This window comes from Macrotis lagotis, chromosome 1 (assembly GCF_037893015.1).
Source record: "Macrotis lagotis isolate mMagLag1 chromosome 1, bilby.v1.9.chrom.fasta, whole genome shotgun sequence".
NCBI classification, from domain to species: domain Eukaryota; kingdom Metazoa; phylum Chordata; class Mammalia; order Peramelemorphia; family Peramelidae; genus Macrotis; species Macrotis lagotis.
Window position 1 is genome coordinate 444,867,472 of NC_133658.1, and position 25,449 is coordinate 444,892,920.

Below are 25,449 nucleotides of genomic sequence, written 5' to 3' on the forward strand. Positions count from 1 at the left end.
ATATGAAGGTAAATAATTTCGGTGAACATGTGCAAAGCAATTTCAGGCCCTGTTTGATATTAATAATTAGAGAGTTAGAAAATTAAATTATCTCCGTTGTTCCAGCTTTCAAGCAGAATAGAAGAATGGAATGAATTACAGTTGGGACGCACAATACATTGAGTGATTCCAAGTTTCTATCTGGTACAAAGGTTACTTTCATTTTCTTTATTATCTATGACTTAAGATCATAAACTCTGGGATTTATAATTAGATCAAGTATAAACTTGATATTAAACCTCCACCCAAATAATTTTCTTCTTAACTCATTTTTGGTTCCTATACTAGCTTTTGAAAGCATCTCAGAACATGTCTCTCTCTCTCTCTCTCTCTCTCTCTCACACACACACACACACACACACACACACACACACACACACACTGTGTGTGTGTGTGTGTGTGTGTGTATGTGTATGAATGAATTTTTGGTTCAAGGACTCAAGATAATAATGCACATTAATTGTGAGAGAACAATTTTTCCACCCCCACAAAAATGCAGAAAACACATAATGAACTCAGTAGATTGTAAATAATTTATATACTCCCCCCCCCCCCCCCCCCCCCCCCCCCGCCCAGTTAGTCCTGCCTTTCTCCTAGTGCAGCAGACTCATAGCACCACCCTGTGGTTTGGATTCATTCAGAAAGGAAATGAAAATGAAGTTTTTGTGGAAATTTCTCTAATTCCACTAAGTCCCATTTCACTCCAGAGATCAGAACATCATCTAGGCTTTTGGTATGCTAAAGACCTGAATTCTTGGGATAGTTCTTAGGCTTCTTAATTTAGAAGAGAAAGGCATTTAAGGATTACTAAACAAACAACTCCATGCCAATCAGACCTGTTCTCTCAAAATCCTATTAGTGGAGAGTAAAGACTATGCCTTTTGTTTGTCTGGATCATAGTTTATGATCCTCTAGCTTGGGTATCTATACAATTGATTCTCTTTTTTCTCCAAAGGATTGGAGAAAAAGAACTCCCTTCCTATCTTTAGAAGACAGGATTTGAAAGATGGCAGAGTAAGCAGTAAATCACTGAACCTCTACTTTATTCACCTTCCAAATAATCATAAAATAGCACCTAAAAAAATCCTGGAATATCAGAACTAGCAAAAAGAAGAGGTGAAACAAGTTTGAGCCCACAAAACTGGGAAGATCAGCAGTAAAGGTCTATCTCACTCTGATAAAGGGAGAGTGCAGTCCAGGACAGATAGCATATCAACAATCCAGCAGGAATGCCTCTTTTACAACCAGTTCTATATTCTAAGCCCCAGTGAAGTGGAACTGGCAGATGCCAATACCAGGACCTGGAACATGCCTCAGCATAATCAGAGGAATGAATGGGCAGACTCCAGGTCTGAGAACTAGCATGTTCTTCAGCATAGCCCTGGGCAAAGAGGCAACTTCCATTGTCCAGATTTGCTGTGTTTCAGTGTAGCTCTTGGGAAACAAAGAAAAAGTCCTCCAACCTCAGCACATACCAGACCCAAACACTAGGACCCCAGTTCAGCACGAGATAAGCTGCCAGACCCCTATGGTTTTCAGCAGTACCAGTCACCCTCCACTTCACCCCAGCACCTCAGTTCAAACATTCACTTTGGGTCTCAGTTCAGTGCTTGCAGCCCCTGATACAAGATACCTAAGTCAATGTCCTTTCCACCCTGGAGCAGAGTTAAAAAATAAAAGAAAAGAAAAAGATTTAAAAAGGTGGCCCAAAATAGCAAAAAATAATCTAACCATCAAATGTTATTATAGTGACAGGGAAGATCAAATGGCAAAACATCTATGGGCAAAGCCCTAAACAAAAAGAGGAAATGGTCTCAAGTCCAAAAAGAACTCATGGAAAAGCTCAAAAAGTAGCTTTAAAAATCATATAAGAAAGGTATAAGAAAAATTAGGAAAAGATATGAGAGTAATGCAAGAGAATCTATGAAAAAGTAAAATATTTGCAAAAAAACCCAACTGCTTAAAAAGTATAATTGATCAAATGGATAAAAAAGTACAAAAATTAACTGAGGAAAACAACTTCAAAATTAAAATTGTTCAAATGGAAGCTAATGACTCTATGAGATATCAAACAATAATAATCAATCAAACAAATACAAAAGAATGAAAAAAGATGAAGAAAATATTAAATATCTCATGGAGAAACAACTGACTTGGAAAATAGATCCAGAAGAGACAACATCAGAATCATTGGACTACCTGAAAGAATCCAAAGAAGGATCTGGACAGCATCTTTCAAGAATATATACCTATGTCAAAAGATGATCCTTTTATTCTTACATATACATACACACACACACAGAGGATATGGGGAAAAGGTGAATTTGAGGAAATGACAAAAATAATAAAGGGATGAGAAAAAGAGTATATTGGGTTTAGATGGAAAGGAAAAGTAGACTGAGGTAAATTATTTCACATGAAGAGATGTAAAAAACTTATTATAGTGGAGAGACAGATGAGAGGATGGCAGTAACATTGCCTAAACCTTATTCTCATCAGTATTGACTTAAAGAGACAACAATATTTCATAACCAAGTAAATATAGAAATCTATCTACCTGACAGAAAAGTAGAATAGGAGGAGATTAAATAAAGGTGGGGAGTGTGACTGACAGATGAGAGGGCAGATTTTGGTAGGTAATAGAAACAAAACATTGTCAAGGTGGTGTCAGGGTGAAAAAAGAGAGAGGACAAAAGAGAACAAATAAGATGAAAGGAAATAAATGTTTAGTAATCATAATTGTGAATATGAATAGAATGAATTCTCCCCTAAAATGGAAGCAGATAGCAAAATAGATCAAAAACCAGAATCTTACAATATGTTGTTTACAATAAAAACACTTGAAATAGTGATACATTTATACAGAGAAAAGGTAAGGGATTGGAGCAGAATCTACTATGCTTCAGCTGAAGTAGCAAATCAGGGATAGCAATTCTGACTTAGATAAAGCAAAAGCAAAAACAAGTCTAATAAAAAGAGATAAGGAATAAAAGCACATTTTGCTAAAATTAATGAAACAATATCACTACTAACATGTATGCATCAGAAGTAAGCATCCAAATTCTTTAGGGGGATGTTAAGTGAGTTTTAGGCTCATGATCAAATAAGAGATAGAAACCATTGTAAAATATAAAACAGATAATTTTGATTATATTAAATTAAAAAAAAAACTTTTGCACAAAGAAAACCCATGCAACCAAGGTTAGAAGGAAAGCAAACAACTGGGAAATAATCTTTACACCAAGTGTCTCTGATGAAGACCTCAGATATAGGCATCAAACTGAATCAAATTTTTGAATCCCCAATTGATAAATGTTAATATCAAAGAATATGAACAGGCAGTTTTTAGTGAAGATATCAAAGCTATCTATAGGCATATGAAAAAGTGTGTAAATTACTTTTGATTAGAGAAATGAAAATTTAAACAACTCTGAAGTACCACCTCACACCTATCAGATAGGACAAAAATGACAAAAATATTGGAAAATGTTGGAGAGAATGTGGGGAAATTGGAACATTAATGCACGGTTGGTAAAATTATAAATGAATCCAGCCATTCTGGAGAGCAATTTGGAACTATGCCCAAAGGGCTACCCAACTGTGCATACCCTTAAATCCAGCTAAGTCTGTATCCTAAAGATATCATAAAAAAAGGAAAAAGGACTTACATGTGCAAAAATATTTATAGCCATCATTTTTGTGATGGCAAATTATTGAACATTAAAGGGATGCTTATCAATTGGGGAATGATTAAAAAGCTGTGATATATAAGTAAAATAGGATACTATTGTACAGTAAAGAATGATGAATAGACAGATTTCAGAAAAACCTTGAAAGACTTGCAGCAAAAGTAAATAAGGAGAAATAGAATAGCACTGTATCCAGTTGGGCAACATTATATCATAACTATGAATGACTCAGCTCTTTCTGTTACTCCAAGAACTGACAAAGGAAAATGCAGATTGAAGCAAACTTTATCCACTTCATTCTTTTTCAGGATTTTTCCCATTGTGGTCTGTTTCTTCTTTCATAATTGTGACTAATAAGGAAATATGTTTTACCTGATAGCATATGTATAATCTTTATCCAATTGCCTACCATTTTAGAAAGAGAAAGGGGGGGGAAGAAAAATTTCAAACTCAAAATCTTGTAAAAATGAATGCTAAATGTATTTAGGAAAAATACTATACTATTAAAAATAGGAAAAATAGAGACTTTGGGTGGAGTCCAAGATCATTGTGCAAAGCTGGGAAGTTCCTGGATCTCTTCACAAAACAATTTATTCTTTCCTTTATTATTTTTTCCAGTACCATGCAAAGATAATTTTGGACCTTCATCCATTAGCAAGTTTATAAGTTCTGCATTTTTCTACCACTTTCCACTCTCCCCACTGCAGTGAATAAGCTGTTTAAAAGTTGTGCATGTACATTGGTGTTTAACATATTTCCATAAGGAAGAAAAAACCATGACAAAGAAAGAAAATAACATGTTTTCAAAAGTGACTATAGGGGCTGGTTAGGTAGTGCAGTGGATAGAGCACTGGCCCTGGAGTCAGGTGTACCTGAGTTCAAATCCAGCCTCAGACACTTAATAATTACCTAATTGTGTGGTCCCAAGCCACTTAACCCCATTTGTCTTGCAAAAACCTAAAACAAAAAGTCACTATAGAATGCTTTGTTCTTCATTTAGAATCCATGGTTTTTTCCTCTGGATGTGGATGGTATAAGGGCAGCTAAGTCCCTCATAGTTGATCATATCACACTGTTGCTATTAATGTGTACAATATTCTCTTAGTTCTGCTCACTTTACTCAGCATCAGTTCTTACAGGTCTTTCCAAGCTTCTCTAAAGTCCTAATGCTGAAGATTTCTTATATAAGATTAATATTCCATTTCATTCACATACTATAATTCTTGTTCAGTCATTCCTCAACTGATGGACATCCCCTCAATTTCCAATTTTTTGCCACTACAAAAAGAGCTATCTAAATATTTTTGTACACGTGGGTGTTTTCTCCTTTATGATCTCTTCGGGAGATAAATTATACTAGTGGCATTGCTGGATCAAAGGGTATGCAAAGTTTTATTGCCCTTTGGACAATAATTAGTTCAAAATTGCTCTCCAGTTTGGTTGGATCAGTTTACAATTTCAACAGTGCATTAATATCCTGATTTTTTCCACATTCTTTCAAACATTGATCATTTTTCTTTTTGTTATTTTAAGCAATCCTATAGCTATGAAGTGGTACTTCAGAATTGTCTTAATTTGCAATTCTCTAATCAATGATTTGGAGACTTTTTCATATCAGTATTGAAAACCATAATTTCTTCATCTGAAAGCTGGCAGTTCATATCCTTTGACCATTTATCAACAGGAAAATAACTTGTAATCTTATTATTTTGATTCAGTTCTCTACATGTTTTAGAAATGAATTATTTAAAGAAACATTAGCTGTAAAAATTGTTTCCCAGCTATCTGTATTTCTTCTAATCTTGGCTACATTGGTTTTATTTGTGCAAAATCTTTTTAATTTAATGCAGCAAAATCATTCATTTTACAATTTATATCTTGCATTCTATCTTTTATTTGGGAATAAACTTATCCCCTCTTCTTAGATCTGGTGGATAGATTATTCCTTGTTCCATATGGATTATGATATCATGTTTTATGATTAAATCATGTACCCATTTTTGACCTAATCTTGGTATAGGGTGTGAGACGTGGATCTATGTTTTTGCCACACTATTTTCTAATTTTTGTCAAATAATGAGTTCTTATTCTGGAAGTTAGTGTTCTTGTGTTTATCAAAGAGTAGTTTACAATGTCATTTACAACTCTTTCTTCTGTACCTTAAACTATTCCACTGATCCACTTCTCTTTTTCTTAGCCAGTACCAGACAGTTTTGGTAACTGCCACTTTATAATAGAGTTTTAGATTTGGTACAGCTAGACCTCCTTCCTTTGTATTTTTTCATTAATTCCCTTCATATTCTTGATCTTTCGTTGCTCAGGTGAATTTTGCTACTATTTTTTTCTACCCCTATAAAATAGATTGTGGTAGTTTGGTTGGTATTTTGATTGTTTTTCTAATGTTGAATTATCCCTCTATACCTGATATAAATTTTACCTGATCATGGCAGTAATTACTTGTTGTAACCTCTGTTAAATTTTTATTTAAAAGTTTTGCATTAGTATTTATTAGGGAGGTTAGTCTGTAATTGTCATCTATTTTGAATCAGAATCATATAAAACTACTAAACATTGTCTTGACATGTATTTGGGAAAAATACAATTATAAAAGGGAAAAATAGAGACTGTCGAGCCAAGATAGTGGTGCAAAATTAAGGAAGCTCCCAAAAAACTTTTTTCTGTGTTTTTTTTTTTAATTTTTGCAAGGCAATAGGGTTAAGTGACTTGCCCAAGGTCACATAGCTAAGCAATTATTAAGTGTCTGAAACTGGATTTGAACTTAGGTCTTCCTGACTCCAGGGCCAGTGCTCCATTCACAGTCACCTAGCTGCCCCCTCAAAACAACTTTTAATGAAGCCTCTAAACAGACCCTAAAGTAACAGAACCCACAAAGACAGGGTGAAACAAAATCTCAACTCAAGATATCATGGAGGAACTTCAGAAAAAGTCAGTCTTAAGTGGGTAAAAGAGGAGTATAGCCTAGTTGAGAGAATAAGGAAGTCAGAGAGGACCTCTTAGCCATTTTGCAGCTCAGGTCTTGATTCAGCAAGCCAGTGGTGAAGCAGGTTGGCAGTGAAGGCCCCAACCCCAAGTTGGAAGGCAAAGTTCGAGCCCAGGATCATTAGTGAATCAGGTGAGATTGAGTTGACAAATCCTAACACAGGGACCAAATCACTAGCTCCTAAAATATCAAAGGCAATTCCAAGTAAATGTTAAATACTCAACCAGAGCACCACAGAAAGCTTGGAACTATAACCATTGTGCCCATGTATTAGAGCTCAACTATCAAAATTAACAAAAAACAAAAAATGCTATGGAAAGTTACTATTTTGAGATAATAACAACATCATCTCAGACACAAAGTGTCTGCATTTGAAGGCTTAAAGGGATTTATGAATTGGTCTCAAATCCAAAAACCTTTAGGAAGAACTTAAAAAAGAATTTAAAACCCAAAGAAGAGAGAAAGAAAAAAAATGAAGAAAAGAAAAGAGAGACATGCTAAGAGAATTATGAAAAATTGACTGAAAATAAAACTGGCAAAATGGAAAAACAAAGTAACACATCAAAAAATTAAATTTAACCAAATGGGAAAGGGAAACAATCTTATTTTAAGGTAAAATTACCTTAAGGTAAAATTTACCAACTGGAAAAGGAAAGACAAAAACTAACTGAAGAAAATAAAACTCTAAAATTTAGTATTGGACAAAGATTTCATCAAACAAAACCAAAAGAATGAAAATATAGAAGAAAAAGTAAAAGCATCTCTTACAAAAATTTGCCTACATGGACTATTTTCCAGTAGATGTAATTCATGAATTATTGGTCTACTTGAAAGTCACTATCAGGAAAAGAGCCTGAACAATATCTTTCAGAAAGTTATCATGGAAAACTACTGTAATATCCTTAGACAATAGCAAAAAATAGTCCTTGAAAGAATCTATCACCTCCAGAAAGATATTCCAAAATAAAAACTCCAAGGATTATTTCAGTCAAAATTCAGAATTCTCAGTTAAAGGAGAAAATATTGCAAGTAGCCAAAAAAGAAGCAATTCAAATACCAGGGAGTTATAGTCAAGATTATGCAGGTCTTACCAGGCTCAATATTAAAGTTTCAAAAGACGTATGGTGTTCTGAAGGACAAAGGAACTTGGATTATAACCAAGAATCAATTACCCTGCAAAATTCAGCATCTTTTTTGCAAGGGAAAAGATGGATTTTATCTTTATTTATTTATTTATTTTTGTTTTTCATCCATATAAAAACAGATATTTTTTAAGTTACAAAATTTCTTCCTTCCTTCCTTCCCAGGCCCCCTCCCCTCAGTAGCAAACAGTCAGGTTAGCATTGTATGTATATATTTTTGATAAACATGTTTACAGATTAGTCCTTTTTGGTATGAGCAATTAGGATTTAGGGAAGAGATTTTTATAAAGTGTTCATTATATTCTGAAGGGTCATTTTGTTTTGTTTTGTCTTGTTTTTCTTTCTTTGAATGGGGATAGCATTGTCCATACTGTTGTCCTAGCTCTCTGAATTACTGGAAGGAGTTGTTTCCATCAAGGTTGATCATCTCACGATATTGTTGTTAATGTGTACATTATTCTCTTGGTTCTGTTCCCTTCTCTCAGAATTGGACCCTGTAACTTATTTCATGCTTCTCTAGAATCTGAACATTTGTAATATTGCATAGTATTCATGTACCATAGCTTTAGCAATTCTCCAATTGATGGGCATTCTCTCAATTTCCAATTGTTTGCCACTACAAAAATAGCTGGTGTGGATATTTTAGAACATGTGAGACTTTTCCTTTTTTATGATTTCTTCTGGATAGAAGCCTAGAACTAGAATTACTGGGTCAAAGGGAATGAACATTTTTATTGCTCTTTGGACAAGGTTCCACATTACTTTCCAGAATGTCTGGATCCATTCACAAATCCACTAGCAATTCATCAATGTCCCAATCCTCCCATAACCTCTCCAACTTTGATCATTTTTTTTCCTCATCTTGGTCAATCTGATAGGTGTGAGGTGATACCTCATATTTTCTTTAATTTGCATTTCTCAAAAATAATGAATTGCAGTATTTTTTCATATGATTTTATATATTTTATATATATATATATATATAAACTTTAATTTTTTTCATTTGAAAGCTATCTATTCATATCCTTTGACCATTTATCAATTGGGGAATGACTTGTAGCATTATAAATTTGATGCAATTCTCTATATATTTTAGAAATGAAACCTTTATCAGAACTCCTAGTTGTGAAGATAATTTAGCAGGTTTTTGTTTTCCTTCTAATTTTGGCAATATTGATTTTATTATTGCAAGAACTTTTAAATTCAATCTAGTCAAAAATCATTCATTTTGCAGTTTATAATATACTCTAATTCTTGTTTGGTCATACATTTATCCCCTTTCCATAAATCTGATAGATAATTTCTTGGTCTATTAATTTATCTATGGTGTTACCAATTATGTCTAAATCCAGTACCCATTTTGATATTATTATGGCATAGTGTGTGAGATGTGGGTCTATGTCTAATTTTTGCCATACTGTTTTCCAGTTTTCCCCACAGTTTTTGTCGAATAGTGAGTTTCTTATTACCTGAAACTGATGTCTTTGGGTTTGTCAAACAGTATATTTGCTGTAGTCACTTCAGTTTCTTTTGAACCTATCCTAATCCACTGATCCATTACTGATCATTATTCTTAACCATGACTTCCACTTTATAGTATATTTTTAGATCTGGTAGAGCTAGGCCACCTTCCTTTACATTTTTTCATCAGTTGCTATTCTTTTTTTTTTTTTTTTAAAGATTTTTCAAGGCAAATGGGGTTAAGTGGCTTGCCCAAGGCCACACAGCTAGGTAATTATTAAGTGTCTGAGGCCAGATTTGAACTCAGGTACTCCTGACTCCAGGGCTGGTGTTCTATCCACTGTGCTATCTAGCCACCCCTTCCCTTGCTATTCTTGACCTTTTGTTGCTCCAGATGAATTTTCTTACTATTTTTTCTAGCTCAGAAAATGGATTTTCAATAAAATATACACATATATGTATATATATGAAAGACCAGATCTTGATAAAAGAAAAGAACAGAAAATTTGATCTTCAAATAAAAAACTCAAGATGTAAACAAAGGGGGAAATGTTGCTCAAAAATATTAAACTTGTATACATCCTTACACAGTATTACACAATACTTGTAATTCATGAGAATTGTATTTTCTTGGGATAGTTAAAAGAAGCCTACTTAGACTGAGGATAAGGATACAGATTGAACATGAAAGTGATTTTGCTTTGTATGATAGTTGTGCTCATGAGCTCAAGTATTTCTACAGTGATAGCTGGAGAGAATGTACTTAGAAAATGTGGATATAAGTTAATTATAATTTGATGATGATTTTAGCACTTGAACCTTTATTTCTAGTGGGACAGTTGAAGGGAGTGTACTTGGATTGAGTCTATGGGTATGAAGCAATTATGAGGTAATGATGTTTTTAAATCATGCAATTAGTCATTCATCCAACCCTTCACAATTGTTGTTTTATTAGGGCATGTAAAAGGAGTATGCTTTGATAGAGGTTGTGTGTTCCAGACAGGTATAAAATGTTTAAGACATGAAAAGAAAGGCGAGGCACAAAGGACTTATGGTAGAGAAAAAGAAGATAAAGTATGAGCACTGAATAAATCTTACTCTTACAGAACTGATTCAAAGAGAGAATAACTTACTTTCCCAATTTGTTTTAAAAATTTATCCTATCCTACAGGGAAGTGGGGTGGGGGGGAAAGAAAGGGATAGTGAAGAGTTTCATGAAAGGAAGGGGAAAAGTAAAAGAAAAGGTAAAATCAAAGGTAAAGTAAAAGATAAAAAGGGGAAGAGTGAAAAGGGGAATAGTAGGGTGGGCTGATTGAGATATGTAGTCAGAAGCAAAACACTGATGAGGGAGAAGGGGAAAGGAAAGAGAAGAGTACAAACGGGGGAAGATAAGATAGAAGGAACTATAGAGTTAGTAATCATAACTGTAAACATAATTGGGATCATTCTGAAATGGAAGAGAATAGTAGAGTGGATTAAAAATCAGAATTCTACAATATGTTGTTAACATGAAATATGCTTGAAGAAGAGCACACAGGGTACAAGAAAAAAAAGCTGGGACATTTTTTACTTCAGATGAAGTAAACAAAGCAGTGATAGAAATCCTGATCTCAGATAAAGCAAAAGCAAAACTAATTGCATAAAAGGGAATAAAGAAGGAAATTGCAACTTCTTAAAAGGTACCATAAGATATGAATCAATATTAAACATATATACACCAAGTGGTATAGCAGCCAAGTTCTTAGAGGAGAGGTAAAAGGAGTTAAAGGAAGATATAGCCAGCAAAACAATACTAGTTGAGGATATCAACCTCCCATTCCTCAGAATAAGAAAAGTTATAACCACAAAATAACCAAGAAGGAAGTTAAGAAGGTGAATAGAATTTTTAAAGTTACTCTGGAGAAAATTGAATGGGACTAGAGAGGAATATGCCTTCTTCTCTGCAGTACATGGCACCAACAGAAAAATTGACAATGTATTAGGGCATAAAAATCTCAAAATTTAGAAAGGTAGAAATATTAGATGCATCCATTTCAGATAATTATGCAATAAAAATTAGTTTTAATAAAAGGCCTTGGGAAGATAAACTGAAAATTAATTTGTAACTAAATAACCTAATTTTAAAGATTGAGTGGATCAAACAGCAAAGTATAGAAATAACCAATAATTTCATCCAAGACAATGACAATGATGAGACAACATTCCAAAACTTATGGAATTCAGACAAAACATTTACTAAGGGAAATTTTATATCTCCGAATGCTTATGTAAATAAAATAGAAAAAAGAGGAGATCAATGAATTCATCATGTAGCTAAAAATGCTAGAAAGAGAACAAATCGAAATCAACAGAAGACATAATATATTTAAATGATCCCATATTAGAAAAAGAAATTGAACAATCAATAAACTCCCTAAGAAAAATCTTCTGGGTCAGATGAATTTACAAGTGAATTCTACCAAACATATAAAGAGCAATTGATTTTAATTCTATATAATCTGTTTGAATAAATAAATGAAGAATGAATTCTGTCAGATTCCTTTTATGACAATTTAGTGCTGATACCTAAACCTTTAAGCAATGAAATTGCATACAAGTTATTAAAAGGATAATGCCCCATGATAACACAGGATTTATACCAGGTGTACATGGATGGTTCAATAATAGGAAAAGACAAACCCAGAAACTATCTGAACCCAATTATAAAATATTTTTCACACAAAGTCAGATCTAAAAAAATGGAAAAATGTTAATTACTCATGGGTAGGCTGAGCTAATATAACAAAATATAATAAAATAATAATATAATATAAATGTAAAATATAATAAAAATATAATAAAATTCTTCCCAAATTAAATTTTTCAAAGTGCCATACCAATCAAACTACCAAAATTTTTTTCCAGAGTTTGAAAAAATATTACGAAATTCATATGAAGCAACAAAAGTTCAAGAGGATCATGAGTTAATAAAAAAATGAAAAGGAAATCACATTGCTATATCAGATCTAAAGCTATATTTTAAGGTGACAGTCATCAAAACTCCCTGATATTGACTAAGAAGTAGGGAAGTGTATCAATGGAATAGATCAGATGCAGAAAAAACAATGGTAAATAGTTTCTGGGGATAGAACTCATTATTTGAGAAAAACTGCTGGGAAAACTGGAAATTAGTATGGCATAGACCCACATCTCATAGACTTTACCAACATAAGGTTGAAATGGCTCCATGATTTAGACATAAAAGGTAATAAGAGAACAAGAAATAGTCAAATATTTGAAGAAGGTAGAAATTTTTGACTAAATAAGAGATAGAGAACATTATAAATTACAAAACTTATGATTTTGCCTACATTAATTTTTTGTACAAAGATAATACTGTCAACATTAGATGGAATGCAGAAAGCTGGGAAACAATTTTTACAACTGGATTCTGATAAAAGATTCATTTCTAAAATATGTAGAAAACTGGGTCAAATATATAATTTGATATATAAATATAATCTAGTTGATAAATGGTCAAAGGATATAATTAGGCAGTTTGCAGGTGAAGAAATTAAAGCTACCAATAGTCATATGAAAAACTGTACCAAATTATTATTGATTGGATAAATACAAATTAAAACAATACTGAAGTACCACCTCATACCTATCAGATTGGCTATGATGGCAAGAAAAGATGAGCAAGGTGGAGAGAATATGGGAATTTGGGACTGAGGCACTGTTGGTGGCGTTGTGAACTGATCCATCATTTTGGAGAGCAATTTGGAGCTATTCTCAAAGGGTAGTGAAATTATGCTTACCTTTTGATCCAACAATATCATTACTAAGTCTATAACCCCAAAAAAGTCATAGACCTACACGTACAAAAATATTCATAGCAGTCCTTTTTGTAAAGGCAAAGGCAAAAAATTGGAAATTGAGGGAATACCCATCAATTGGGGAAGGACTGAACAAAGTTATGACATAAGAATGTGAAGAGAGTATTATTGTCTGCAAGAAATCATGGGTGACTGGACTTTAGATAAGCCAGGAAAAGACTGAACTGATGCTGACTGAAGAGCGGAACCAGGAGAACATTGTACACATTAACAGTAGCATTGTGAGATGGATCAACTATGACGGACACAGCTCCTCTCAATATTTCAGGGATCAAAGACAACCCTGAGAGACTTGTTATGGAAAATGACATTCACATTCAGAAAAAACAACAAACAAAACAACCAAAGAAGCACTATAATGTCTGAATGCAGAATAAGACATGCGATATTCACTTTTAAAAGTTTTTTTTTCCCCCTCCTAGTCCTAATTTTTTTCCACAGCATGACTAATATGGAAGTATGTTAAATTGTACATGTATAAGTTTTACCAGATTGCTCACTGCCATGGGTGGGTGGATGGAAAAGAGGGTAGTAAGAAAAATGTGTAACTCATAATCTTGGAAATGAATAAATGCTGAAAACTACCTTTACATGCAATTGAAAAAATAAAATAAAAATACAAATATTGAAAAATAAGAATAAAATGAACGAACCCCCCCCCCAAGAATTGATGAGCAGGTTGCTTTCAGAAAAGCCTAGAAAGACTTACATGAACAAAGTGAATAGATCAGGAGAATACTGAATGCAGCAATATTGGATGATGGTCAATGGTGAATAACTTAACTGTTCTCAGCAACACTCAGAATTATGTATGATGATTCTGAAGGATTTATGATGAAAAATGCTATGGACATCAGAGAAAGAAATGATGAAGTCTGAATGCAGATCAAAGTATACTTTTGAAAACTTACTTTGCTTTTTCATGATTTTTTTCATTTGTTTATTTATTTATTTATTTGGTTTGTTTTCTAACATGAAAAATATGGAAGTATGTTTTGCATGATTGTACATGTATGAATGACATATCAAATTGCTTGCCTTCTTAAGGAAGGTGAAGGATAGGAAGGAAAGAAGAGAATTTGGAACTTCAAACATTTAAAAAATAATGTTAAAATTGTTTTTTCATGTAATTAAAATTCAGTAATTCAAAACTACACAAAACAAAATAACAGGGTGTACAACGTTCAGATTTGGGGTTTACTAACTTGTGTCACCCAAGAATTTCCTTTTTCTTCTCAGACTGGATTCTGGATTCTGGAATCATGATGTCCAAGAACTCCACCCTTCTAATTTCAAAAGGATGAAGCTCAGAAATAATTATTATTTAAATAATGTGATTGTGCTCTTTATTACTGCTGTAGGTTTAAGAGTATGTATACTCCTGTCATGCTTTTTGGTTGAGACCAGGAATAAGATATACTCCCAGATTGCCTGGGTAAAACCACATAATACTTCCACGTATCCCTATCCCTTTAATAGTTCCTGGGATATAGGGTGAAAACTCTGAGATTTATAGTTTCTTAAATCAACACTGATTCTTCTTTAAGGATCTTAAAGACAGGGAGAGACTGCAATTCATCTCATTTTGTAGAGGCCCAGTACAAAAGAATGGTTCTGAAACATATTAGTGAACAATTGAATTGCCAATTACTAAGACTCATTAACCTTTAGCAGAAGATAAAAATCAAAAATACCAAAGCTTCACTATTTCATAAAATCTTTTTATAGCTTCACAATTTCCTAAACAATAACTCCCTATTAACTAAAATATTCTTCTTGGATTTTGTATTTTTTTTTGGTAATGTGATACCACAATCTCTTAAGAATTAGAGTTTTGTATTACCCAAATTACAATGAAAGAGGTTTGTGGTAAGACTGAGTAAATCTATACTGTTTTAAAAAATGATTTTATCATTGTGGAAACTCACCCTACCAACAAACACTGCAAATCATCAATGACTTAATAAATTAATTCTAAGGAATTAAAGCAAAAGGAGGTATAAAGTTCTTTTGGTCTCTAAGTACAATATTTTATCCACTATTCCATTCTACCTCTATATTACCAATTGAATATTGTACATTAGCATGGAATATTGTATTATCTGACAAATGTAATACTGAAAAAGAAAGTGGAATTTTGGATAATGGATGGATTACTCTATTTATATTCAAAATCCAGATGTCTTTTTTTCTTTTCCCCTGAGTTATTTATTATTTATTTATTCTTTTGATGTTCATTCAGTTTGCATTTCTTTCTTTTTTATCATTTTATTTTTTCCAATTACATGTAAAGATTGTTTTCTTTTTTGAATGTTATTTTATTTTTTCCATTTACATGCAAAGTTAATTTGCAACATTCACCTTTTTGTAAACTTTTGAGTTACACATTTTTCTATCATCCTCCCTTCACTCCTTCTCTATGACATTGAATAATTTGATATAGTCTATACATGTACATATTAGTCATAGAAAGAAGAATCAGAACAAAAGGGAAAGAGCCCTAAGAAAGAAAAAAACAAGACAAATTTTAAAAATTGAAAATAGCATGCTTTGGTCTGCATTCAGATTCCATAGTTTTTCCTCTAGATGTAGATGATATTTTCCATTGCAGCTCTTTTAGAATTGTCTTTGCTTACTGAATTGCTGAGAGGAGCTAAGTCCAGCATAGTTGAACATCATACAATGTTACTATTAACATCTACTACTGGTTCTGCTCACATCACTCATCAGTTCATACAAGTCTTTCTAGATTTTTCTGAAATCTCCCTGTTCATCATTTCTTACAGAACAATAGTATTCCATCATGTATACTATAATTTGTTCAGCTATTCCCCAAATTATGGACATTCCCTCAATTTCCAATTCTTTGCCACTATAAAAAAGCTGCTATAAATATTTTTGGATATGTGGGTTTTCTCTCGTTTTTAAAATCTTTGTGGGATACAGATCTAGTAGTGATGTTGTATCAAAGGGGATATACAATATTATGGTCCTTTGGGTATTGTTCCAAATTGCTCACCAGAATGGTTGAATCAGTTCACAACTCCACTACAATGCATTAATGTCCCAATTTTCCCCACATCCTCTTCGACGTTGATCCTTTTCTTGTTATTTTTAGCCAATCTATAGGTATGAGATGATACCTCAGAGTTGTTTGAATCTATGTTTCTGTAACCAATGATGATTTAGAGTATTTCATATGACTAAAGATAGCTTTAATTTCTTTATCTGAAAACTGCTTGTTCATAATCCTTTGGCCATTAATTAATTAAGACTGATATTCTTATAAATTTGACTCAGTACTCTAAATATTTTAGAAATGACTTCTTTATCCAAAGCATAGCTATGTATTTTTTTCTGAATTCTTTGCACTTCTAATATTGTTTGTATTGGTTTTGTGCAAACCTTTGTATAAAACTTTTAAAAATATTTTATTAATTTTCAATTATATACAATAGTAGTTTCTACCTATCATTTTTGCAAGGTTTTGAATTTTGCAATTTCTCCCCCAAAGAAGGCAGTTTGATAATCATTACATTGTTTCCATGCTATACATTGATTGAAATTGAATGTATTGAGAAAGAAATCATATCCTTGAGGAGAAAATAAAATATTAGATATAACAAAATTATGTTGAAGGTAATAGTCTTTGTTTAAACTCCACAGTTCTTTCTCTGGATACAGGTGGTATTTTCCATTGCAGGTACTCTAAAATTGTCCCTTATTATTGCATTGATGGAATGAGCAATTTCGTTAAGGTTGTTCATCATTCCCATGTTGCTGTTAGGGTGTACAATGTTCTTCTGGTTCTGCTCATTTTGTTCAACATCAGTTCATGAAAGTCTTTCCAGGCTTCTCTGAAAACCCATCCCTCTTGGTTTCTAATAAACCAATAGGGTTCCATAACATACATATACCAAAATTTGTTCAGCCATTCTCCAATTGATGGACATTCACTTGATTTCCAATTCTTTGCTACCACAGACAGGGCTGCCATGATATTTTTGTACAAGTGATGTTTTTACCCTTTTTCATGATCTCTTCAGGGTATAGACCCAGTAGTAGCATGTGCAAAATCTTTTTAATTTAACATAGTCAAAGTCATCTATTTTATAATTTATAATGTTTTCTCTTGTTTGATATTAAACTTCTCCCTTTTTGATAGATCTGACAAATAAACTATTCTGCATTTTTCTGATTGGGTTATAGTACCATCCTTTAATGCTAAAACCAGCAACCATTTTGACCTCATTTTATTTATTTATATGAGATATTGGTCTATGCATAGATTTTTCTTCTTTCTTTCTTTCTTTCTTTCTTTCTTTCTTTTCTTTCTTTCTTTCTTTCTTTCTTTCTTTTTTCTTTCTTTCTTTCTTTCTTTCTTTCTTTCTTTCTTTCTTTCTTTCTTTCTTTCTTTCTTTCTTTCTTTCTTTTTTTAAGTTTTTGCAAGGCAAATGGGGTTAAGTGGCTTGCCCAAGATCACACAGTTAGGTAATTATTAAGTGTCCGAGGCCAGATTTGAACTCAAGTACTCCTGAATCTAGGGCCAGTGCTCTATCCACTGCGCCACCTAGCCACCTCTATGCATAGGTTTTTCAATCCTATTTTATGGTTTCCCCCAACAGTTTTTGTTTTTTATTCCTGAAGCCATAGTCTTTGGGGTTATCAAACAGTAAATTACTATAATCATTTATTATTGTTTCTTTTGTACCTACTCTGATTAACTTCTCTGTTTCTTACCCAGTAACAGACTTTTTTGATAATTACCACTTTATGCTTTAGCTTTAAATTTCATACAGCTAGGGTACTTCCTTTGCATTTTTATTAATTCCCTCAATATTCTTGATATTTTCTTCCTCCAGATGAATTATATTATTATTTTTTCCTAGTTGCATAAAATAATTTTTGGGTAGTTTTATTGGTGTGGCATTGGTAATTTAATTTAGGTAGAATTATCATTTTTATTATATTAATTTGGCCTACCCATTAGCAATTGACATTTTTCTTATTATTAAGATCTGACTTTATTTGCGTGAAAAGTATTTTGAAGTTTTTCTAATGTTGTTTCTGGGTTTGTCTTGGGAGATAGTTTTCCAATATTTCATGCTGTCTACATAAGGAAATTCTCTTTCTCTTGTTCCTGGGCTTTGTTGGTAGCATAGAGGAATACTGAAGATTTTTGTGGGTTTATTTTATATCCTGTAACTTTTCTAAAGTAAGTAATTGTTTCAAGTAGTTTTTAAGTTGATTTTCTAGAACTCTTTAAATAGACCATCATATCATCTGCAAAGAGTGAGGGTTTTCTTTCCTCATTACCTATTCTAATTCCTTCAATTTCTATAGTGAATATTTCTAATACAATGTTCAATAATAGTGGTATTAATGAGGCATCCTTATTTCACTACTGATCTTATTGGGAATGCTTCTAGATTATTCGCATTACATATAATGCTCGTTGATGATTTTAGCTGGATACTTATCATTTTAAGGAAAACTCCATTTATTTCCATTCTCTATAGTGTTTTCATAGGAATGTGTGTTGTATTTTGTTAAAAGATTTTTAGCATCTATTGAGATAATCATTTGTGACTGATATGACCTACTTTGCTGATTGTTTCCCTAATATTGAACCATTCTTGCACTCCTGGTGTAAATCCTACCTAATCACAGTGTATTATTTTAGAGATGACTCACTCACTGTAATCTCTTTGGCAATATTTTATTTAAAATTTTTGTATCAATATTCATTAGGGAGATTGATCTGTAATTTTCTTTCTCTGTTTTGGCACTTTCTGATAAAGGTATCTGCACATGTCATTAAAGGAATTAGGCAGAATTCCTTCTTGTCTTTTTATTAAAATAATTTACCTAGGATTGGGATTAATTGTTCTTTAAATTCACTTGTGAATCCATCTGGCCCTTGAGTTTTTTTCTTAGGAAGGTTCTTTTTCTGAATTGGGGTATTTTATTTTCTCTATTAATAATCTGGGCAATTTATATATTTTAGATAAACATACATTTTACTCATGTTGTCAGATTTATTGGTACACTGTTTAGCAAAATATCTTTTAATTATTACTTTAATTTCCTCTTCCTTGGTGATGAATTCACCCCATTAATTTTTGATGCTGGTAATTTTTTTTCTTTCTTTTTTTAAAATTAAAATATCCAAAGGTACATTCCTTTCTATTCTCATTTATTTTTCTAAAGAAGTCCACTTTATCTAATTTCTATAGAATTCTATTCATTTCCTTAGCTTTGTTCTTTTTTATCTTGTGAGTAGATTTATCTAAATCAGAGAGGTCCCCTGCTAGTATAGTTTTGCTGTCTATGTCTTCCCCTAACTTATGTAACTTCTATAAGAATTTGAATACCATAAATTTGGTGCATTTATGTTTACTATTGATATTACTTCATTATCTATAGGAAGATGTGATTTCCTTCCTTACTTTTTAAAATTAGATCTATTTTGCTTTTGCTTTGTCTAAGATCTTGTCCTTTTCCTTTCATCTGAAGTATAGTATATTCTGCTTCTGCCTTTTATCAGCATGCATCTCTCTACTAAAATGTGCTTCTTGTAAACAAAATATTTTAGGATTCTGGTTTTAAATGCTCTCTACTATCCTTTTTTATTTTATGGGAGAGTTTATCCCATTCACATTTATGGTTTTGATTACTGTATTAGGCTTCATCTTATTTTCTCTCAGTTTTGCTTTTTCTCTCTCCTTTCAGCATATCCCTCCTCACCAGAGTTTTGCTTTTTACCACCACCTCTCTCAATCTGATTTTCCCATTTTCAACCCCATCATCCTTTTTATTTCCCTGAAGGTTAAAATAAATTTCTAAAACCAATTATATGTTCATATTATTTTCTCTTTTAGCCAAATCTGAGGTGAGTAAGATTCAAGCAATTCTCACCCCTGCCCTCTTTCTCTTTATTATACTAGGCCCTTTGCATTTCTTTATGTGATGTACTTTGCCCTATTCTGCCTCCCCTTTCCTGCTTTTCCCCACTTCAATCCTTTTTTAATGTCTTAATTAATTTTTTATATCATTACATCAAAATTTAGAATTATCAAGTCAAGGAGAAAATATTGTAGGCACTTAGAAAGCAACAGTTCCAGTACAAGGAACCACACCCTGTCTGAGTATATTCCTAAAAGAGATATTATTCTCAAAAGTTACAAGTATCATTTTCCCATGTAAGGATGTAAGGTATTTAATCTGATTGCATAACATTATTTTTCTTTCCTGTTTACTTTTTTTTTTTTTTGCATTTCTTGACTCTTGTATTTGAAGACTGAATTTTCTGTCCATCCATCTCTGGTCTTTTCATCAGGAAATTTTACAAGTCCTATATTTTATTGAAAGTTCATCTTTTTCCCCTGAAAGAAAATGCTCAATTTTGCAGGTTAGTTGATCTCGATTGTAATTCAAATTCCTTTGCCCTCTGGAATATGGTATTCCAAGCCCTCTGATCTTTTAATGTTGAACTTGCCATTTATATGTAAACCTTACTCTGCTTGGTATTTGAAATGTTTCCTTCTGGATATATTTTCTCCTTGACTTAATAATTTTGAAATTTGGCTACAATTTTCCTTGGCATTTTCATTTTCATATCCCTTTCAGGAGATAGTCAGTGGATTTTTTTCGATGATTATCTTACCCTCTCGTTCCACAAATTAGGGCAGTATTCCTGGGTGATTTTTTGAAAGATGTTTTCCAGACTCTTTTTTTTGAGCATGACTTTCAGATAGATCATTAATTGTTATGATATTTTTTGAATCTATTTTCTAGGTAATTTTTTCCCAATGTGGTATTTTATATTATTATTATTATTATTATTACTACTATGTTAAATGACTTGTTCAAGGACACATAGCTGGGCAATTTTTTTAAGTGAGTGAGGCTGGATTTGAATCCAAAGTTGGTGCTCTAATCACTGAGCCACCTAGGTGCCCCTATTATACATTTTCTTCTATTTTTTCTTCCTTTTTGATTTTGCTTTACTGATTCTTGATGTCTCATAAAATCATTAACTTCTACTTGCCCAATTATTATTTGCTTCTTTCTTTTTTACTTTTTAAAAATTTTAGGCAATGGGGTTAAGTGACTTGCCCAAGGTCACACAGCTAGGCAATTATTAAGTGTCTGAGGTCAGATTTGAACTCAGGTACTCCTGACTCCAGGACCAGTGCTCTCCACTGTGCCATCTAGCCACCACACCCAATTCTTATTTGCAAAGAGTTTTTCCTTCATTAGATTTTACATCTCCTCCATTTAAAAGTAGGTGTTTTCTTTTTCCATTTGCCCAATTTGACTTTTTTGAAGAGTTTTTTAAAGTCTATTTGGCTAATTGTGCTTTAAAAGCAGTTATTTTCTTCATTCAATTTTTGTGCTCCCCCCCCCGCAAGCTTTATCTAGCATACCTCTTAAATTCCACAATTTTTCTCCTTTTTTTAAGGTGTTTTGCAAGGCAATGGGGTTCAGTGACTTGCCCAAAGTCATACAGCTAGATAATTATTAAGTGTTTGAGAGTGGATTTGAACTCAGGTCTTCCTGACTCCAGGACTGGTGCTCTATTCACTGTACCATCTAGCTAACTCCCTCTCCTTGTTTTTTTTTTTTTTTAATCCTTTTTGAGTTCTTCCAAGAGGACTTTCTGGACTTGCAACTAATTCCTATTCCCCTGTGTGGCTTCACATGGAGTCCTTTATCCAAAGTTCTCTTCTGAAAAGGTGTTGAAGTCTTCCTTATTGCCATTGTACCTTTCTATGCTTAAGTATTTTTTTCCTGTTTCTTATTCATGTTTAGCCTAGTTCATGGTTTTTTATGTTAAGCTCTACTCTTTAACTATAGGGGAGCAGTGCTCCAACATTTTTATACTTGGGGCCAAAAGTGTGATCATTGAACTTCTATGCTGGGTACTTAGGTGTTAGTGGCTTCCCCACTGTGTTAGAATTGCTTGGCTTAGTTGCTTTAGCTGTGCTAGGGTACTATGGCTTGCAATTGACCTTCTATGATAGGCCTTTAGGCTAGTTGACCTTATGTGCTGTTGGCTTCTGAGTTAGTACCTAGGGGCCTTATTTGTTAAAATGCACTGTGGTTGAAAGCCTCTCTTATCTCAACCTGCAGCGTTTCCCCTACACCTAAACACCTAAGTAAGACTGAAGTCTTTTTAAGATATCTTAAGTTGGAAAATTAGTTCATTCCATCTTTTTGTAGGTTCTGTTACTCCAGAATCCTTTTAGAGCCTTGATTAACATTGTTTCAGAGGGAACCTGAAAGAAGTTTAGGGAAATTCCTGAATTCTTTCCTTATTTTGGTTCCACCAACCCCTCTGCAACCCCCAATAATAAAAATCAAGAAGTCTTTTTTCTTTTTTTATTTCTATCTGGTATTTTATTTTTCCTTCATTGCATGTAAAAACAGTTTTTAAAACTTTGATTTCTAATTTCTCTCTCTTCCTTTTGTGCCCCATTGAGAAAATAAGCCATTTGATAAAGATTATAAATGTGTATTCATATAAAATATTTCCAAAATTTTCATATTATGAAAGAAAATATAGTATTCTTCCTAAAAAAGAAGCCTGAAGAAAAATAAAAATAAAAGTACATTTCAATCTGTATTAAGACACCTCTACTCTTTCTTTGGGAATGGATAGGATTCTTTATAATAAGTCGTCTGGAGGATTTGCAGGACATGAACAAGAATTAAATAGGATGAGAAGGTATGAAAACATTTACTAATGGAGAAATTATGTAGGTAGCATAGTATAGGTGGTAAACCAATAGAAATTGTGGGCCACACATTGATTTAGAAAAACCACAAATTAACATTATCTATATTGTAGTTTTATTTAATTAAACATTTCCAATGACATTTTAGCTTGACTTGGACTGTACTCAAAGAGGTTTATGGGTCAAGAATTTGATGCTTCTGATATACAGCACCCTCATCTCACATTTCCAGTTTGGTCATTCAGAGGAGCAATGACCACAAGCTCAATGTACCCTGTGTCTGTCCTCTTAAAAATAATTGCTTGTAAACATTCACCAGTGTTATAGACATAATTAGAAAAAACATTTGCCGATACCATTCTGTAACAGTAATGTTAGTAAAACATTTACTCCATAAACTTGGAGTAAACACCTCTGAAATTACATAGTATCAGTGAGAAGATTGAATGAACACACACTTAGAGTATTCTAGTGACAGGAAAATATTTAGGTAATTCATGTGCCCAAGACAATTCACATCTCTGGCACTGCAGAAATGACTGACTTTTTTTGATATGTTTTCATCATGATTTTCCTCTTAGAAACAGCCTCCTTTTCTTTCTTTCTTCTTCTTCCTTTTTTTTTGGAGGGGGACAATGTGGGTCTCTCAGTTAGGCTCCCTGGGTGAATCTCTCAATGGCTATAGCTAACTCTTCTCTTAACTTGTTCTGAAGATCATATGCTTTGAAATTACTCTGTCAGAAGTACCTTGCTTTTTAAAGGATCACTAGGGGTGGTACTTGTCTTTTGGGAGCCAGTGGCCAGCTCCCTACTAATCTCATCAATTTTAATTATAAAAACATTTATACCTTATAAAGGAGTAACAGATTGTTGACAAAACTTTGTACTTCATATAAGGGTGTTTTTTCCCTATTACTGGAATGAAATCAATTTGTTAGCTATTTCCTATATGACTTTCCACTTCATTCAAGTTGAAATCACAGATCTATGAAAATATCAAAATATCAAAATCCCAATTATCTTATAACTTTAAACAGAAGAACTCTGAAGATACAGGAATTAGTAACAAAATCCTGTGGTTTGAGGAAAGTATACAGGAATAAAAAGAGAGTGCTATTGATAGATCTAGAGAGAGAAAATGCAATACAACTTTAAATTTGGACTCTGTTTTATATTACAGATTGCTTTCCATGAATTTATATTAAAATATAGATCTAGAAGATTAAACTATTTTAGAATTCAAAATATTCCCATTTCTTCTTTGCTTGAATAACTCATCTGACATTAAATATTTTCAGATGAGGCAATAAACCAAATGAGAAAGATTGATAAATCAAATACTGTGGATCTCCTTTGGTAACTTTACTTTGAGTTTGCTCAGTTCAGAAAATGTGTTTTCCTCTCTGACACCTGAAGTACAATATGGAAACTCATTCTTTTACAGACTGGACCTTTTCCCAATATTTTTATTTTACATTTAACAAAACAACAGCAAATTTCAGGTATTAGAGGCACTGAAGCAACCCCTTCTAGTCTGCTATCCTTAGAACACCATCTTTTATTCATGGTTTCTGTGGATGGGAGGCAGATTCTGTTGCTATAGCAACACACTGCATATCCTTGGGGATAGCTTACAGTTTCACTTTTTTTTAAACAACAAAGAGCTATTGATACTATGTGTTGCCAAAGGTTACAGAAGTTGAATTTTAAAATGAAAATATTCCTTCCTTAGAAGTGGCACACCATATGTGCCCCACAAATTCAAAGAAATAAGTAAAGATATGACCTTAGTGTGAGCACTGATGGAGCTAGTATAATACTCTTTGGCTTCAATAGATTATTCACAACAGAAGTAGTTGAAGTGTACTTCTTGTTTTCTAAGATCATTGGGGGATTAGAAGAGTTCATTCTCAGGTCCAAAGTAGAGAAAAAGCAAAGCAGAGAAGAGAGAGAGAAATTATAACCCTCTTCAACTACTGATAATCACCTCCTGAAATGGGCTACCATATATAAATGCAATTTTGCACTGCGACAGCAAATACATCCTCAGGAAGTTGCTGTTAGCTGAATCCTGTTGCTCACAATGATAAATATACAAGATTGTCAAGAATACTGAAATCTGTGTTATTATCAATGTTTTAAATTTTATTTATTTAGGGCAATGGGGTTAAGTGAGTTGCCTAAAGTCATGCAGCTAGGCAATTATTAAGTGTCTGAATCCAAATTTGAACTCAGGTCCTTCTGACTCCAGGGCCAGTTTTGCTTTCATATAGGTAAAATCTACAACTAGATTTTTTAAAAGGGGAAATAGATCTTTTAAGTATTTCATGTAAGTTATCAAATATCCCAGAAAATCTAAGATGGAGAAGAAAAGCCATAGTGTGTCAAAAGATTGGTCATTAGACTTTCTCAAGATCCAAGAAAGTTGCAAAGCTTGGTGACTAAGTATAGAGGCTCTCTATCAAAGGATTTAGAGCAGCACAGATGAAACCAGCTTAT